Genomic DNA, 19,207 nt, shown 5'->3' with positions numbered 1-19,207 from the left:
ACACTAGAGAACTGATAAGACCGCAGAGACTAGAGAACTGATAAGACCTCAGAGACGAGAGAACTTGGAAGACCTCATAGACTGGAGAACTGATAAGACCTCAGAGACTGGAGAACGGATAAGACCTCAGAGACTAGAGAACTGATAAAACCTCAGAGACTAGAGAACTGCTAAAACCTCAGAGACTAGAGAACTGATAAGACCCCAGAGACTAGAGGACGGATAAGACCTCAGAGACTAGAGAACTGATAAAACCTCAGAGACTAGAGAACTGGTAAGACCTCAGAGACTGGAGAACTGATAAGACCTCAGAGACTAGAGAACTGATAAGACTTCAGACACTAGAGAACTGATAAGACCTCAGAGACTAGAGAACGGATAAGACATCAGAGACTAGAGAACTGCTAAAACCTCAGAGACTAGAGAACTGATAAGACCTCAGAGACTAGATAACAGATAAGACCTCAGAGACTAGAGAACTGATAAGACCTCAGAGATTAGAGAATGGATAAGATCTCAGAGACTAGAGAACTGGTAAAACCTCAGAGACTAGAGAACTGATAAGACCTCAGAGACTAGAGAACTGGTAAGACCTCAGAGACTAGAGAACTGATAAGACCTCAGAGACTAGAGAACTGATAAGACCTCTGAAACTAGAGAACTGATAAGACCTCAAAGACTAGAGAACTGATAAGACCTCAGAGACTAGAGAATGGATAAGACCTCAGAGACTAGAGAACTGATAAGACCTCAGAGACTAGAGAACTGATAAGATCCCAGAGACTAGAGAACTGATAAGACCTCAGAGACTAGAGAACTGGTAAAACCTCAGAGACTAGAGAACTGATAAGACCTCAGAGACTAGAGAACTGATAAGACCTCAGAGACCTCTGAAACTAGAGAACTGATAAGACCCCAGAGACTAGAGAAGGGATAAGACCTCAGAGACTAGAGAACTGATAAGACATCAGACACCAGATAACTTATAAGACCTCTGAAACTAGAGAACTGATAAGACCTCAGAGACTAGAGAATGGATAAGACCTCAGAGACTAGAGAACGGATAAGACCTCAGAGACTAGAGAATGGATAAGACCTCAGAGACTAGAGAACTGATAAGACCTCAGAGACTAGAGAACTGATAAGATCCCAGAGACTAGAGAACGAATAAGACCTCAGAGACTAGAGAACTGATAAGACCTCAGAGACTAGAGAACTGATAAGATCTCTGAAACTAGAGAACTGATAAGACCCCAGAGACTAGAGAACTGCTAAAACCTCAGAGACTAGAGAACTGATAAGACCTCAAAGACTGGATAACAGATAAGACCTCAGAGACTAGAGAACTGATAAGACCTCAGAGATTAGAGAATGGATAAGATCTCAGAGACTAGAGAACTGGTAAAACCTCAGAGACTAGAGAACTGATAAGACCTCAGAGACTAGAGAACTGGTAAGACCTCAGAGACTAGAGAACTGATAAGACCTCAGAGACTAGAGAACTGGTAAAACCTCAGAGACTAGAGAACTGATAAGACCTCAGAGACTAGAGAACTGGTAAGACCTCAGAGACTAGAGAACTGATAAGACATCAGAGACTAGAGAACTAATAAGACCTCTGAAACTAGAGAACTGATAAGACCCCAGAGACTAGAGAACGGATACGACCTCAGAGACTAGAGAACTGATAAGACCTCTGAAACTAGAGAACTGATAAGACCTCAAAGACTAGAGAACTGATAAGACCTCAGAGACTAGAGAACTGATAAGACCTCAGAGACTAGAGAACTGATAAGATCCCAGAGACTAGAGAACTGATAAGACCTCAGAGACTAGAGCACTGATAAAACATCAGAGACTAGAGAAATGATAAGACCTCAGAGATTAGAGAATGGATAAGACCTCAGAGACTAGAGAACTGGTAAAACCTCAGAGACTAGAGAACTGATAAGACCTCAGAGACTAGAGAACTGGTAAGACCTCAGAAAATAGAGAACTGATAAGACCTCAGAGACTAGAGAACTGATAAGACCACTGAAACTAGAGAACTGATAAGACCCCAGAGACTAGAGAAGGGATAAGACCTCAGAGACTAGAGAACTGATAAGACCTCAGACACTAGATAACTGATAAGACCTCTGAAACTAGAGAACTGATAAGACCTCAGAGACTAGAGAACGGATAAGACCTCAGAGACTAGAGAACGGATAAGACCTCAGAGACTAGAGAATGGATAAGACCTCAGGGAGTAGAGAACTGATAAGACCTCAGGGACTAGAGAACTGATAAGATCCCAGAGACTAGAGAACGGATAAGACCTCAGAGACTAAAGAACTGATAAGACCTCAGGCACTAGAGAACAGATAAGACCTCAGAGACTAGAGAACTGATAAGACCTCAGAGACTAGAGAACTGATAAAACTTCTGGCACTAGAGAACTGATAAGACCTCAGAGACTAGAGAACTGATAAGACATCAGAGACTAGAGCACTGATAAAACCTCAGAGACTAGAGAAATGATAAGACCTCAGAGACTATAGAACTGCTAAAACCTCAGAGACTAGAGAACTGATAAGACCTCAGAGACTAGATAACAGATAAGACCTCAGAGACTAGAGAACTGATAAGACCTCAGAGATTAGAGAATGGATAAGACCTCAGAGACTAGAGAACTGGTAAAACCTCAGAGACTAGAGAACTGATAAGACCTCAGAGACGAGAGAACTGATAAGAGCTCAGACACTAGAGAACTGATAAGACCGTAGAGACTAGAGAACTGATAAGACCTCAGAGACGAGAGAACTTGGAAGACCTCATAGACTGGAGAACTGATAAGACCTCAGAGACTGGAGAACGGATAAGACCTCAGAGACTAGAGAACTGCTTAAACCTCAGAGACTAGAGAACTGATAAGACCCCAGAGACTAGAGGACGGATAAGACCTCAGAGACTAGAGAACTGATAAAACCTCAGAGACTAGAGAACTGGTAAGACCTCAGAGACTGGAGAACTGATAAGACCTCAGAGACTAGAGAACTGATAAGACTTCAGACACTAGAGAACTGATAAGACCTCAGAGACTAGAGAATGGATAAGACATCAGAGACTAGAGAACTGCTAAAACCTCAGAGACTAGAGAACTGATAAGACCTCAGAGACTAGATAACAGATAAGACCTCAGAGACTAGAGAACTGATAAGACCTCAGAGACTAGAGAACTGATAAGATCCCAGAGACTAGAGAACTGATAAGACCTCAGAGACTAGAGAACTGATAAAACCTCAGAGACTAGAGAACGGATAAGACCTCAGAGACTAGAGAACTGATAAGACCTCAGAGACTAGAGAACTGATAAGACCTCAGGCACTAGATAACTGATAAGACCTCAGAGACTAGAGAACTGATAAGACCTCAGAGACTAGAGAACTGATAAGACTTCAGATACTGGAGAACTGATAAGACCTCAGAGACCTCTGAAACTAGAGAACTGATAAGACCCCAGAGACTAGAGAAGGGATAAGACCTCAGAGACTAGAGAACTGATAAGACATCAGACACCAGATAACTTATAAGACCTCTGAAACTAGAGAACTGATAAGACCTCAGAGACTAGAGAATGGATAAGACCTCAGAGACTAGAGAACGGATAAGACCTCAGAGACTAGAGAATGGATAAGACCTCAGAGACTAGAGAACTGATAAGCCCTCAGAGACTAGAGAACTGATAAGATCCCAGAGACTAGAGAACGGATAAGACCTCAGAGACTAGAGAACTGTTAAGACCTCAGAGACTAGAGAACTGATAAGACTTCAGGCACTAGAGAGCTGATAGGACCTCAGAGACTAGAGAACTGATAAGACGTCAGACACTAGAGAACTGATAAGACCTCAGAGACTAGAGAACTGATAAGACCTCAGAGACTAGAGAACTGATAAGACATCAGAGACTAGAGCACTGATAAAACCTCAGAGACTAGAGAACTGATAAGACGTCATAGACTAGAGAATTGATAAGACTTCAGACACTAGAGAACTGATAAGACCTCAGAGACTAGAGAACTGATAAGACATCAGAGACTAGAGCACTGATAAAACCTCAGAGACTAGAGAAATGATAAGACCTCAGAGACTGGATGACAGATAAGACCTCAGAGACGAGAGAACTGATAAGACCTCAGAGATTAGAGAATGGATAAGACCTCAGAGACTAGAGAACTGGTAAAACCTCAGAGACTAGAGAACTGATAAAACCTCAGAGACTAGAGAACTGGTAAGACCTCAGAGACTGGAGAACTGATAAGACCTCAGAGACTGGAGAACTGATAAGACTTCAGACACTAGAGAACGGATAAGACCTCAGAGACTAGAGAACGGATAAGACATCAGAGACTAGAGAACTGCTAAAACCTCAGAGACTAGAGAACTGATAAGACCTCAGAGACTAGATAACAGATAAGACCTCAGAGACTAGAGAACTGATAAGACCTCAGAGATTAGAGAATGGATAAGATCTCAGAGACTAGAGAACTGGTAAAACCTCAGAGACTAGAGAACTGATAAGACCTCAGAGACTAGAGAACTGGTAATACCTCAGAGACTAGAGAACTGATAAGACCTCAGAGACTAGAGAACTGATAAGACCTCTGAAACTAGAGAACTGATAAGACCCCAGAGACTAGAGAACGGATAAGACCTCAGAGACTAGAGAACTGATAAGACCTCAGAGAGTAGAGAACTGATAAGACCTCAGAGACCTCTGAAACTAGAGAACTGATAAGACCCCAGAGACTAGAGAAGGGATAAGACCTCAGAGACTAGAGAACTGATAAGACATCAGACACCAGATAACTTATAAGACCTCTGAAACTAGAGAACTGATAAGACCTCAGAGACTAGAGAATGGATAAGACCTCAGAGACTAGATGTCAGAAAGCACCAAAGTATTAACTGAAAAGGATACGGTACTTTAAAGGATACAGGTGGTAGGGTCTTCCGGATCCCTGTTCACGCGTTTTGATAGTTGTGAAGTCAAGTTAAGACCTTCCAAATGATACAACTCTCTGACTGGTAAAACAGGCAGAGCGATGGATCACTGGAAAGGGCGTGGGTAAGGTATAAGAAGTCAGCCTAGAACAAAATAAAGTATCATGAATAACTGTCCCAACCTGGGTATGATGGAATAGGAAATGTTATGAATGCACACACTGACCTTGAGTCTAGGGCAGATGAATCCAGCAGAGTCTCTTGCGGAATCCAAGGTAGAACAAACGACAAGGAAGGGAAGATTAGTAAGGGAGACTTATCCCTAACGGAACGAGGCTCACGCTAGATACCGGGTTGATGCACCACAGGATAGCGTCCAAAGTACTGTTCACTGTCACCTTCCACTTATCCTTGAAAGTTTCCTTCCCACGTAGTGTAAAGTATAGAAGTGAATCAATCCCCCTGTTAATAACACAGGTGCAGGAGTTGGAAATAATGCTCCTTTTTGGGTATAAACAAAGTACACGCGGTTCTGGACAGCCGCGACGAAAAGAGCGTGTGCGTGTGGAATTACACGCGATTAGGATTCAGGCAGTCCAGGCCAGCAGCGCTTGAAGACAACATATGCGTGTGGAGTTACACGCGAGCAGGATCCACGCAGTCCAGGCCAGCAGCGCTTGAAGATAGCATACGCGTGTGGATTTACACGCGAGCAGGATTCACGCAGTCCAGGCCAGTCGTACTTGAAGATAGCGTGCGCGTGTGGATTTACACGCGAGCAGGATTCACGCAGTCCAGGCCAGCAGCGCTTGAAGATAGCGTGCACGTGTGGATTTACACGCGAGCAGGATTCACGCAGTCCAGGCCAGCAGCGCTTGAAGATAGCGTGCGCGTGTGGATTTACACGCGAGCAGGATTCACGCAGTCCAGGCCAGCAACGCTTGAAGATAGCGTGCGCGTGTGGAGTTACACGCGAACAGGATTCACGCAGCCCAGGCCAGCCGCGTTTGAAGATAGCGTGTGGATTTACACGCAACCAAACAGCTCCAGGAATCAGCGTGTGGCGGAAAACACGCTATAGAAGGCCAAAAGGTAGCTGTAGTAATCAGCAAGGATGCAGACCGGAGGTTCAGATACACAACGCCAAATGATTCGATCAGAAGCAGCGAGTGAAGTTTCCACGCTGCTTAAATACGCAATGCCGTAGTTCACGTGACGAAGCAGAATACACGTGAGTTAGCGACGTGAAAAGTGCAAACGTCGTTTTCCCAGCAACGTGTCGAACAACCGCCATTTGGAATAGAACGGTCTAGCTGTTCTACGAGCGTAGGAGGTAGGACCACGTCCAGCATGCATGACAGTGCCATCCCCCAAAGGGGCAACCTCTCCCCTTCTCGTGTGAAAACGCTTCAATAAAGCAGGAGCATGAATATTAGAAAGAGGTTCCCAGGATCTATCTTCGGGACCATAGCCCTTCCAGTCCACCAGATAAAACGGCCTACCAGAACGTAGTCTCATATCCAGTATGTCCTGTACCTTGTATTCATCCGAACCCCGCACAGAAATAGCAACAGGCCGCACAGGCAGTCTAGTAGCTTCAGAACATGGTTTAATGAGTGACACGTGGAATACGGGGTGCACTCGCCATCGTTGTGGCAAAGCCAGACGGACAGCAGCCGGATTAATAACTTGGAGCACTATATACGGACCAATGTATTTAGGCAATAATTTCTTTTTGCCCGGAATTCTCAAGTGCTTAGAGGACAGCCATACTTTCATACCAGCCTTGTAGACGGGTGCGGGTATTCTATGAGCATCGGCATAGAACTTGTCGCGTCTTTTAGCCTGCTCCAATTGCTGCTTCACCTTCCTCTGTAATTTCTTCAGATCACGAAAGGTACGGCCTGCGGCAGGAGTATCCAAAGACAAGCTGGAATCCAAAGGTATTGATCGAGGGTGCTGTCCATAAAGCGCATAGAACGGTGAAGTGCCTATGGCACTATGATAGGAGTTGTTATAGGCGAATTCAGCTGCCGGCAGGACCGTGAGCCAATCCGATTGGTACTGCAGACACAGACACCGCAGATATTGTTCCATAGTGCAGTTGACTCTTTCGGTCTGTCCATCAGTTTGAGGGTGATAAGCACTGGACATCCTATCATCAATCTGTAATGCAGAGGTTAGTGCTCTCCAAAAGCGTGACGCAAACTGTGAGCCCCTGTCTGTAATGATTACTGACGGTAGACCAAAGAAACGAAATATATGTTGGATGAATAGGTCAGCCAGAACAGCAGCGGTTGGTAAACCATTACAGGGAACAAAAAGAGCCAATTTAGTGAAATAATCCACTACAACCCATATGGTATCGAACTCCTGGTTTGGTGGGAGTTCTACCACAAAATCCATAGATATCATGTCCCATGGTTTGTTAGGGACAGGCAGGGACTGGAGTAAACCCACTGGTTTACCAGGAGTGCTTTTACATTGGATGCATACAGAACAAGTAGATACATGATCTATGACATCTTTTGACATGGACGGCCACCAGCACCATCTTTTGAGTAGTTCTAGTGTCTTCTTCCTTCCAGGATGGGCTGCGATCAAGGAATCATGATTCCACTTGAGGGCTTTATTCCGCGTTGAAGACGTCGGTAGGTAGAGCACTCCTTGTGTGAATGGTAAACCGTTATGTACGTCCAGATTCATATCCTGGATAACTTGTGGATGACTTTTCACCCACTCTTGTACTTCGGTTTTTAAGGATGGTTGAACAGAACAACTACATATGACATGATCTGCCAACAACTGATTCTGTACTTGTGCTTCTTCCTTTGCCTCTTCACTCATACGGGACAATGCGTCCGACTTAACGTGTTCTCGGGCAGGACGATATGTGACCTGTAAATCGTATGGGGCAAAAAAGACATGCCATCTGGCCTGTCGGGCCGTAAGGCATTTCATGGATTTGAATGCTTGAAGATTTCTATGGTCAGAGTACACTAACACCTGATGTTTGGCCCCAAGAAGATGGTGACGCCATTCTCGGAAGGCATCCTTGATAGCCAGCAGTTCCCGCTCAGTGACGGTGTAGTTCCGTTCATATGGGGTAAGTTTGCGAGAGAAGAAAGCCACTGGGTGCTCCTCCTTGGTTTCTGTGCAAACTTGTGAGAGTACCGCTCCAGTAGCGACGCTGGATGCATCCGCTTCAACGATAAACTGGCGATCTGGATCTGGATGTTGAAGCACGGGTGCAGTGGTAAATGCCTCTTTCAACTTTTCGAATGATGTTTGGGCATTTGGGTTCCAACAGAAAGGAACTTTAGAACTAGTTAAGGCCGTCAAAGGGGCTACTGTTTTGGAGAAGGAATGAATAAATCTGCGATAAAAATTCGCAAAGCCTAAGAAAGACGGTAACGACTTGACATTGTGCGGAACCGGCCAATTCAATATGGCCTTCACCTTGGAACGGCTCATTCGAGCACCTAGATTGGTAATGTCATAGCCCAGGAATTCCACTTCCTGTGAATGAAAGACGCATTTCTCGGCTTTCACATAAAGAAGGTTCTCCCTGAGTCTTTGTAGGACTGTAGAAACGTGTTTGACGTGTTCCGAAAAAGATGATGAATAGATCAGGATGTCATCCAGATAAATCACCACGAACTGGTCCATTATGTCCCTGAATATATCATTCATGAAGAATTGAAAAGTGGCGGGAGCGTTGCACAGACCAAAAGGCATCACTAAATACTCGTAAAGACCATACCGCGTCTTGAAAGCGGTCTTCCATTCGTCGCCTTCACGAATGCGAACTAAATTGTATGCTCCTCGCAAGTCCAATTTGGTGAAGTAACTGGAGGTACCTAATTGATCCAATAGAACGTTTATCAGTGGTAAAGGATATTGGTTTTTTATGGTAATGTCGTTAAGTGCCCTGTAGTCAATACAAGGCCTTAGATCTCCCTCTTTCTTCGGAACAAAGAATAGAGGAGACGCAGCAGGTGATTGTGATGGCCGTATGAAACCCATCGCTAAAGCTTTGTCAATGTATTCTTTCAACACAACGTCTTCTTTTGGGGTCAGTGAATATAAACGACCTGTAGGGATTTTGGCACCAGGAATTAGTTCAATAGGACAGTCGTACTGTCGATGAGGAGGCAATTGTTCTGCCTGGCCCTTGTCAAAGACATCAGCATACTCAGCGTATTCGCATGGTATGGTAGCGTCGCTTTGATGTACCACGCTGATAGTTGAAGCTCCCACCAGAGAGGCCAATATGTGTTGCTTGATTGATACCTCTTGACTGGTGAAGCAATGTTCATTGCAATGATTCGAAGGATACTGGAGCAATCCCGAAACCCAGTCAACGGCGGGATTATGAAGGGTTAACCATGCAAGACCAAGTATGATCTCGTACTGCGGAGCAGCTATGACATCGAAGATGATTTCTTCCGAATGGTTATTCGATAATGTCATCTGAACAGATACCGTCTCCTGGGTTACCTTACCCGAAGTCAAAACAGATCCGTCCACGGTATTAACCGTTTCAGGTTTGTTTTTGTTTACAAGGGGTATGGAACAGTTCTTGGCATATGTGATGTCTATGTAATTGTTGGTGGCTCCGGAATCAACCATGGCCTTGGAAACCAATTCTCGTTCCCCACAACGTAACGTCACCTCAACAATTACGGGTGCGTGTTTAGGAATGGTACTGGAGTCCGATGAAACACTCGACATAGGGACTCCTGCTATTGTCGAGTTTTGGCGTTTCCCGAACGCTTGATGGGTTTTTTAGGACATGTCGCCAATAAATGCTCGGATGAACCGCAATACATACATAAATGGTTCTTTCTTCGGTTCTCTCGTTCTGCATTGGACAAACGGCCTCTCACGACGCCAATCTGCATGGGTTCGGGGTCGTTCGAGAGGACTGCCGGTGTCTCTGAACGCCCCGAGGCTTGCATGAAGGGCTTTTTCTCTCCTTTCCGAGCATTCCTTCGGGCATCGATTTGTAAAACCAAATCGAGCAGCTCTGTGAATCCCGTAGGAACCACCGGAACTGTAGATAAGGCATCTTTCAGTTCTTCTGAAAGACCCTTGTAGAAAACAGCCGTTTTCTTGCCGTCAGGCCATTGAGTTTCGGCCGTTAGTTGATTGAACCGGGCAATGTAAGGCAAAAGAGGTTGATTGCCTTGTTGTAGATTAAGCAACTCCAGATCCATGGCTTGAGTAGCATAACGCATGTCAAAAACTTTACTCATAGCAGCCAAGAGATCGTCACAGTCGTACAACAAAGGGCTATTTGTTTCCAACAAAGGGTTAGCCCAAGCAGCAGCTGTGCCCCCTAAATGGGAAAGCACGAATGCTGCTTTTGTGGTTAGGTCAGGAAAAGATGTAGGACGGCAAAGAAAATGGAGTCGGCACTGGTTAACGAAGGTTCTATAGGTTTTGGGATCACCAGTGAACCGTTCCGGAGGGGCCAAGGGAAACTGAGTGGGCATAACCACATTAATAGTTTCCTGTGGGGGTGTCATGGTCCCAGATCCAGATGCAGTGGCCATTGGAACCTGTGCTCCCTGAGGAGTACCGTGCATGGCGTCTTGCATAACGTCCATACGGTGCCGTAACATGTCCTGTGCCGTAACCATTTCATTTCTCAAATCGCTGATCAACTGAGTCAAAACAGCTAAAGGATCCGTACCCTCCATGGCTTCTGATTCTGTCAGAAAGCACCAAAGTATTAACTGAAAAGGATACGGTACTTTAAAGGATACAGGTGGTAGGGTCTTCCGGATCCCTGTTCACGCGTTTTGATAGTTGTGAAGTCAAGTTAAGACCTTCCAAATGATACAACTCTCTGAATGGTAAAACAGGCAGAGCGATGGATCACTGGAAAGGGCGTGGGTAAGGTATAAGAAGTCAGCCTAGAACAAAATAAAGTATCATGAATAACTGTCCCAACCTGGGTATGATGGAATAGGAAATGTTATGAATGCACACACTGACCTTGAGTCTAGGGCAGATGAATCCAGCAGAGTCTCTTGCGGAATCCAAGGTAGAACAAACGACAAGGAAGGGAAGATTAGTAAGGGAGACTTATCCCGAACGGAACGAGGCTCACGCTAGATACCGGGTTGATGCACCACAGGATAGCGTCCAAAGTACTGTTCACTGTCACCTTCCACTTATCCTTGAAAGTTTCCTTCCCACGTAGTGTAAAGTATAGAAGTGAATCAATCCCCCTGTTAATAACACAGGTGCAGGAGTTGGAAATAACGCTCCTTTTTGGGTATAAACAAAGTACACGCGGTTCTGGACAGCCGCGACGAAAAGAGCGTGTGCGTGTGGAATTACACGCGATTAGGATTCAGGAAGTCCAGGCCAGCAGCGCTTGAAGACAACATATGCGTGTGGAGTTACACGCGAGCAGGATCCACGCAGTCCAGGCCAGCAGCGCTTGAAGATAGCATACGCGTGTGGATTTACACGCGAGCAGGATTCACGCAGTCCAGGCCAGTCGTACTTGAAGATAGCGTGCGCGTGTGGATTTACACGCGAGCAGGATTCACGCAGTCCAGGCCAGCAGCGCTTGAAGATAGCGTGCGCGTGTGGATTTACACGCGAGCAGGATTCACGCAGTCCAGGCCAGCAGCGCTTGAAGATAGCGTGCGCGTGTGGATTTACACGCGAGCAGGATTCACGCAGTCCAGGCCAGCAACGCTTGAAGATAGCGTGCGCGTGTGGATTTACACGCGAGCAGGATTCACGCAGTCCAGGCCAGCAGTACTTGAAGATAGCGTGCGCGTGTGGAGTTACACGCGAACAGGATTCATGCAGCCCAGGCCAGCCGCGTTTGAAGATAGCGTGCGCGCACGGAATTACACGCGAACAGGATTCACGCAGCCCAGGCCAGCCGCGTTTGAAGATAGCGTGCGCGTGTGGATTTACACGCGAACAGGATTCACGCAGCCCAGGCCGGCCGCGTTTGAAGACAACGTGTGGATTTACACGCAACCAAACAGCTCCAGGAATCAGCGTGTGGCGGAAAACACGCTATAGAAGGCCAAAAGGTAGCTGTAGTAATCAGCAAGGATGCAGACCGGATGTTAGGAAAGATTTCGTAATTGTAGGGAATTTTCCTTCCATGTGGCAACCCCTAAACTTTTTGCTATTGTTTTTAACCTTGTTCTTGACTTTGCCAGAGAAGTACAGCCTTCTGCCGCACTTCTCTGGGCTTTCGCTCCTTTCTTACGGGGAAACTGACATGCCCTTAAGACAGTCAGTACCGGGGAACGTGGTTTCCCGTAGTTTCTTTTATCGTGTCGCCGCTTTAGTGCAACACGACACAAGAGGGCACTGTAAGCTAAGTTACAGCTCTCTTGGGTCTCTAGCCTTCTACAGGCCCTAGATACTCTTTTAGGAATGTATTTGATCGGTGCAAGTCATTCAGGGACTCGAATGGTGGCAGCGATCGTTTTGTTTATTTTGAGCTCCTTTTGGCGTTCTGAGCACGTTTTTGCACTGAACCCAAAATGGTGGCCTGGCTCCCAAAATGGCCAGGCCGCGAGGCTCCTTTGTCTTGTCCACTGACCGTCTTGCTCCCTTCACCTTCCCCAGGTCCGGCGACCCGGGGCCTTCCTTATTTGGGCATGTACTTTCCCGCGAAACGTGGTTGCTTTCGCGGGCTTCTACATGTCGTTTGTGTGCCTCCAGGGTGTGGGCTGGGATGTCTGGTCCCAATACACATCCTGGGTGCCAGAGAGTCTAGGGTGGTGTGAATGCCTGGGACCACCGTGGTCCGTGATTGGTCCACGTATGGTATGTGTTTTGATGAGCGGATCTCCCATTGGCTCCCCTCCGTTTTGGCGCGAAGGGAACCGTGGATAAGAGGGGGCTGGAAACACCACTACCATGTCGATCTCCTGAGTTCTCACGAACGAAGGAATACAGGAGCCAAGTATCCTGCAACTACGAGGCTGGACCGAGGAATCGCTGGTGACCGGTTTCGTCGATTGGGACGTCTTTTTGCTCTACACGACTACAAAGCGTTCCCTGCTCTTCTGAACCTGCCAGCTGCTGAAACTATCGTGGAGAAGCCTGGGTCTGCTTGCTTCGGGGACCGGTGAGTAGTATATCTAGGATCTGGTCGCCCTCCTGCAGTATCCCATTGCTTTTCCCTGCTGTGTAAAAACAGCACCCTTTTGCCGCGCTCGCGCTCTGCTTCTGCCCGCTGTGGAGGCTGCGCTTGAGTTGCGGAACCTGTTCTCCTTCTGCTGTGCACTAACCCGAACTGCCTGACTTCCTCCGAAGAGCTTCCCCTTTTGCCCGTTGTCACCGGCGTGGCAGGTACTTTGAGCACAAGGCTCCACTCTTCGCAGGGCTCGGACTTCCATCTAGTTAGGTGCCTATGAAGGCGAACTGAGTCGAAAGCATTATCGCACTGCCTGTTTTCCTTCCCTGGCAGGTGGACTACATATTTCGTGCTTTAAACGCTTGCGACTGTGTATTTGTATATATATTGTGTTGATATGGTATGTGTTGGTTTAATATTGTGATATTGTGATTTTCTCGCTACGGTCATTATTTTAAAGGCCTTAAAATAAATGTGTATCTATTTTTGATATAACAACTGTTTGGAGTAGTTTGTAAGCGCTCTTGCTTTGTGTGCTCATTGCGGGCTTTCAGTCACCCTCACCCCTCTTGAGACCTAGTCTTGACCGCCGCGATCGCTACCTTGATTGGTCTGGCTTGTCCAGAGGTTACCCTGTTCCAAGTAATTAGGTTGGCCTTCTGAACTTCTGCGCCACCAGGACAGAGTTCAGAAATCCGTCTTAACACCGGAGGTTCAGCTACACAACGCCAAATGATTCGATCAGAAGCAGCGAGTGAAGTTTCCACGCTGCTTAAATACGCAATGCCGTAGTTCACGTGACGAAGCAGAATACACGTGAGTTAGCGACGTGAAAAGTGCAAACGTCGTTTTCCCGGCAACGTGTCGAACAACCGCCATTTGGAATAGAACGGTCTAGCTGTTCTACGAGCGTAGGAGGTAGGACCACGTCCAGCATGCATGACACTAGAGAACGGATAAGACCTCAGAGACTAGAGAATGGATAAGACCTCAGAGACTAGAGAACTGATAAGACCTCAGAGACTAGAGAACTGATAAGATCCCAGAGACTAGAGAACGAATAAGACCTCAGAGACTAGAGAACTGATAAGACCTCAGAGACTAGAGAACTGATAAGATCTCTGAAACTAGAGAACTGATAAGACCCCAGAGACTAGAGAACTGCTAAAACCTCAGAGACTAGAGAACTGATAAGACCTCAAAGACTAGATAACAGATAAGACCTCAGAGACTAGAGAACTGATAAGACCTCAGAGATTAGAGAATGGATAAGATCTCAGAGACTAGAGAACTGGTAAAACCTCAGAGACTAGAGAACTGATAAGACCTCAGAGACTAGAGAACTGGTAAGACCTCAGAGACTAGAGAACTGATAAGACCTCAGAGACTAGAGAACTGGTAAAACCTCAGAGACTAGAGAACTGATAAGACCTCAGAGACTAAAGAACTGGTAAGACCTCAGAGACTAGAGAACTGATAAGACCTCAGAGACTAGAGAACTAATAAGACCTCTGAAACTAGAGAACTGATAAGACCCCAGAGACTAGAGAACGGATACGACCTCAGAGACTAGAGAACTGATAAGACCTCTGAAACTAGAGAACTGATAATACCTCAAAGACTAGAGAACTGATAAGACCTCAGAGACTAGAGAACGGATAAGACCTCAGAGACTAGAGAACTGATAAGACCTCAGAGACTAGAGAACTGATAATATCCCAGAGACTAGAGAACTGATAAGACCTCAGAGACTAGAGCACTGATAAAACCTCAGAGACTAGAGAAATGATAAGACCTCAGAGATTAGAGAATGGATAAGACCACAGAGACTAGAGAACTGGTAAAACCTCAGAGACTAGAGAACTGATAAGACCTCAGAGACTAGAGAACTGGTAAGACCTCAGAAACTAGAGAACTGATAAGACCTCAGAGACTAGAGAACTGATAAGACCTCTGAAACTAGAGAACTGATAAGACCCCAGAGACTAGAGAAGGGATAAGACCTCAGAGACTAGAGAACTGATAAGACCTCAGACACTAGATAACTGATAAGACCTCTGAAACTAGAGAACTGATTAGACCTCAGAGACTAGAGAACGGATAAGACCTCAGAGACTAGAGAACGGATAAGACCTCAGAGACTAGAGAATGGATAAGACCTCAGAGAGTAGAGAACTGATAAGACCTCAGGGACTAGAGAACTGATAAGATCCCAGAGACTAGAGAACGGATAAGACCTCAGAGACTAAAGAACTGATAAGACCTCAGGCACTAGAGAACAGATAAGACCTCAGAGACTAGAGAACTGATAAGACCTCAGAGACTAGCGAACTGATAAAACTTCTGGCACTAGAGAACTGATAAGACCTCAGAGACTAGATAACTGATAAGACATCAGAGACTAGAGCACTGATAAAACCTCAGAGACTAGAGAAATGATAAGACCTCAGAGACTATAGAACTGCTAAAACCTCAGAGACTAGAGAACTGATAAGACCTCAGAGACTAGATAACAGATAAGACCTCAGAGACTAGAGAACTGATAAGACCTCAGAGATTAGAGAATGGATAAGACCTCAGAGACTAGAGAACTGGTAAAACCTCAGAGACTAGAGAACTGATAAGACCTCAGAGACTAGAGAACTGATAAGAGCTCAGACACTAGAGAACTGATAAGACCGTAGAGACTAGAGAACTGATAAGACCTCAGAGACGAGAGAACTTGGAAGACCTCATAGACTGGAGAACTGATAAGACCTTAGAGACTGGAGAACGGATAAGACCTCAGAGACTAGAGAACTGATAAAACCTCAGAGACTAGAGAACTGCTTAAACCTCAGAGACTAGAGAACTGATAAGACCCCAGAGACTAGAGGACGGATAAGACCTCAGAGACTAGAGAACTGATAAAACCTCAGAGACTAGAGAACTGGTAAGACCTCAGAGACTGGAGAACTGATAAGACCTCAGAGACTAGAGAACTGATAAGACTTCAGACACTAGAGAACTGATAAGACCTCAGAGACTAGAGAACGGATAAGACATCAGAGACTAGAGAACTGCTAAAACCTCAGAGACTAGAGAACTGATAAGACCTCAGAGACTAGATAACAGATAAGACCTCTGAGACTAGAGAACTGATAAGACCTCAGAGACTAGAGAACTGATAAGACCCCAGAGACTAGAGGACGGATAAGACCTCAGAGACTAGAGAACTGATAAAACCTCAGAGACTAGAGAACTGGTAAGACCTCAGAGACTGGAGAACTGATAAGACCTCAGAGACTAGAGAACTGATAAGACTTCAGACACTAGAGAACTGATAAGACCTCAGAGACTAGAGAACGGATAAGACATCAGAGACTAGAGAACTGCTAAAACCTCAGAGACTAGAGAACTGATAAGACCTCAGAGACTAGAGAACTGATAAGATCCCAGAGACTAGAGAACTGATAAGACCTCAGAGACTAGAGAACTGATAAAACCTCAGAGACTAGAGAACGGATAAGACCTCAGAGACTAGTGAACTGATAAGACCTCAGAGACTAGAGAACTGATAAGACCTCAGGCACTAGATAACTGATAAGACCTCAGAGACTAGAGAACTGATAAGACCTCAGAGACTAGAGAACTGATAAGACCTCAGGCACTAGATAACTGATAAGACCTCAGAGACTAGAGAACTGATAAGACCTCAGAGACTAGAGAACTGATAAGATCCCAGAGACTAGAGAACTGATAAGACCTCAGAGACTAGAGAACTGATAAAACCTCAGAGACTAGAGAACGGATAAGACCTCAGAGACTAGAGAACTGATAAGACCTCAGAGACTAGAGAACTGATAAGACCTCAGGCACTAGATAACTGATAAGACCTCAGAGACTAGAGAACTGATAAGACCTCAGAGACTAGAGAAATGATAAGACCTCAGAGATTAGAGAATGGATAAGACCTCAGAGACTAGAGAACTGGTAAAACCTCAGAGACTAGAGAACTGATAAGACCTCAGAGACTAGAGAACTGGTAAGACCTCAGAGACTAGAGAACTGATAAGACCTCAGAGACTAGAGAACTGATAAGACCTCTGAAACTAGAGAACTGATAAGACCCCAGAGACTAGAGAAGGGATAAGACCTCAGAGACTAGAGAACTGATAAGACCTCAGACACTAGATAACTGATTAGACCTCTGAAACTAGAGAACTGATAAGACCTCAGAGACTAGAGAACGGATAAGACCTCAGAGACTAGAGAACGGATAAGACCTCAGAGAGACTAGAGAACTGATAAGACCTCAGAGACTAGAGAACTGATAAGACCTCAGAGACTAGAGAACTGATAAGACTTCTGGCACTAGAGAACTGATAAGACCTCAGAGACTAGAGAACTGATAAGACATCAGAGACTAGAGCACTGATAAAACCTCAGAGACTAGAGAAATTATAAGACCTCAGAGACTATAGAACTGCTAAAACCTCAGAGACTAGAGAACTGATAAGACCTCAGAGACTAGATAACAGATAAGACCTCAGAGACTAGAGAACTGATAAGACCTCAGAGATTAGAGAATGGATAAGACCTCAGAGACTAGAGAACTGGTAAAACCTCAGAGACTAGAGAACTGATAAGACCTCAGAGACTAGAGAACTGATAAGAGCTCAGACACTAGAGAACTGATAAGACCGTAGAGACAAGAGAACTGATAAGACCTCAGAGACGAGAGATCTTGGAAGACCTCATAGACTGGAGAACTGATAAGACCTCAGAGACTGGAGAACGGATAAGACCTCAGAGACTAGAGAACTGATAAAACCTCAGAGACTAGAGAACTGCTTAAACCTCAGAGACTAGAGAACTGATAAGACCCCAGAGACTAGAGGACGGATAAGACCTCAGAGACTAGAGAACTGATAAGACCTCAGAGAATAGAGAATGGATAAGATCTCAGAGACTAGAGAACTGGTAAAACCTCAGAGACTAGAGAACTGATAAGACCTCAGAGACTAGAGAACTGGTAAGACCTCAGAGACTAGAGAACTGATAAGACCTCAGAGACTAGAGAACTGGTAAAACCTCAGAGACTAGAGAACTGATAAGACCTCAGAGACTAGAGAACTGGTAAGACCTCAGAGACTAGAGAACTGATAAGACCTCAGAGACTAGAGAACTGATAAGACCTCTGAAACTAGAGAACTGATAAGACCCCAGAGACTAGAGAACGGATACGACCTCAGAGACTAGAGAACTGATAAGACCTCTGAAACTAGAGAACTGATAAGACCTCAAAGGCTAGAGAACTGATAAAACCTCAGAGACTAGAGAACGGATAAGACCTCAGAGACTAGAGAACTGATAAGACCTCAGAGACTAGAGAACTGATAAGATCCCAGGGACTAGAGAACTGATAAGACCTCAGAGACTAGAGCACTGATAAAACCGCAGAGACTAGAGAAATGATAAGACATCAGAGATTAGAGAATGGATAAGACCTCAGAGACTAGAGAACTGGTAAAAGCTCAGAGACTAGAGAACTGATAAGACCTCAGAGACTAGAGAACTGGTAAGACCTCAGAGACTAGAGAACTGATAAGACCTCAGAGACTAGAGAACTGATAAGACCTCTGAAACTAGAGAACTGATAAGACCCCAGAGACTAGAGAAGGGATAAGACCTCAGAGACTAGAGAACTGATAAGACCTCAGACACTAGATAACTGATAAGACCACTGAAACTAGAGAACTGATAAGACCTCAGAGACTAGAGAACAGATAAGACCTCAGAGACTAGAGAACGGATAAGACCTCAGAGACTAGAGAATGGATAAGACCTCAGAGACTAGAGAACTGATAAGACCTCAGAGACTAGAGAACTGATAAGATCCCAGAGACTAGAGAACGGATAAGACCTCAGAGACTAGAGAACTGATAAAACCTCAGGCACTAGAGAACAGATAAGACCTCAGAGACTAGAGAACTGATAAGACCTCAGGGACTAGAGAACTGATAAGACCTCAGAGACTAGAGAACTGATAAGACATCAGAGACTAGAGCACTGATAAAACCTCAGAGACTAGAGAAATGATAAGACCTCAGAGAC

The sequence above is a fragment of the Ambystoma mexicanum genome, chromosome 9 (genome assembly GCF_040938575.1).
Source record: "Ambystoma mexicanum isolate Mex_15411 chromosome 9, UKY_AmexF1_1, whole genome shotgun sequence".
Taxonomy (NCBI): domain Eukaryota; kingdom Metazoa; phylum Chordata; class Amphibia; order Caudata; family Ambystomatidae; genus Ambystoma; species Ambystoma mexicanum.
Note: the sequence above shows the minus strand (reverse complement) of the source record.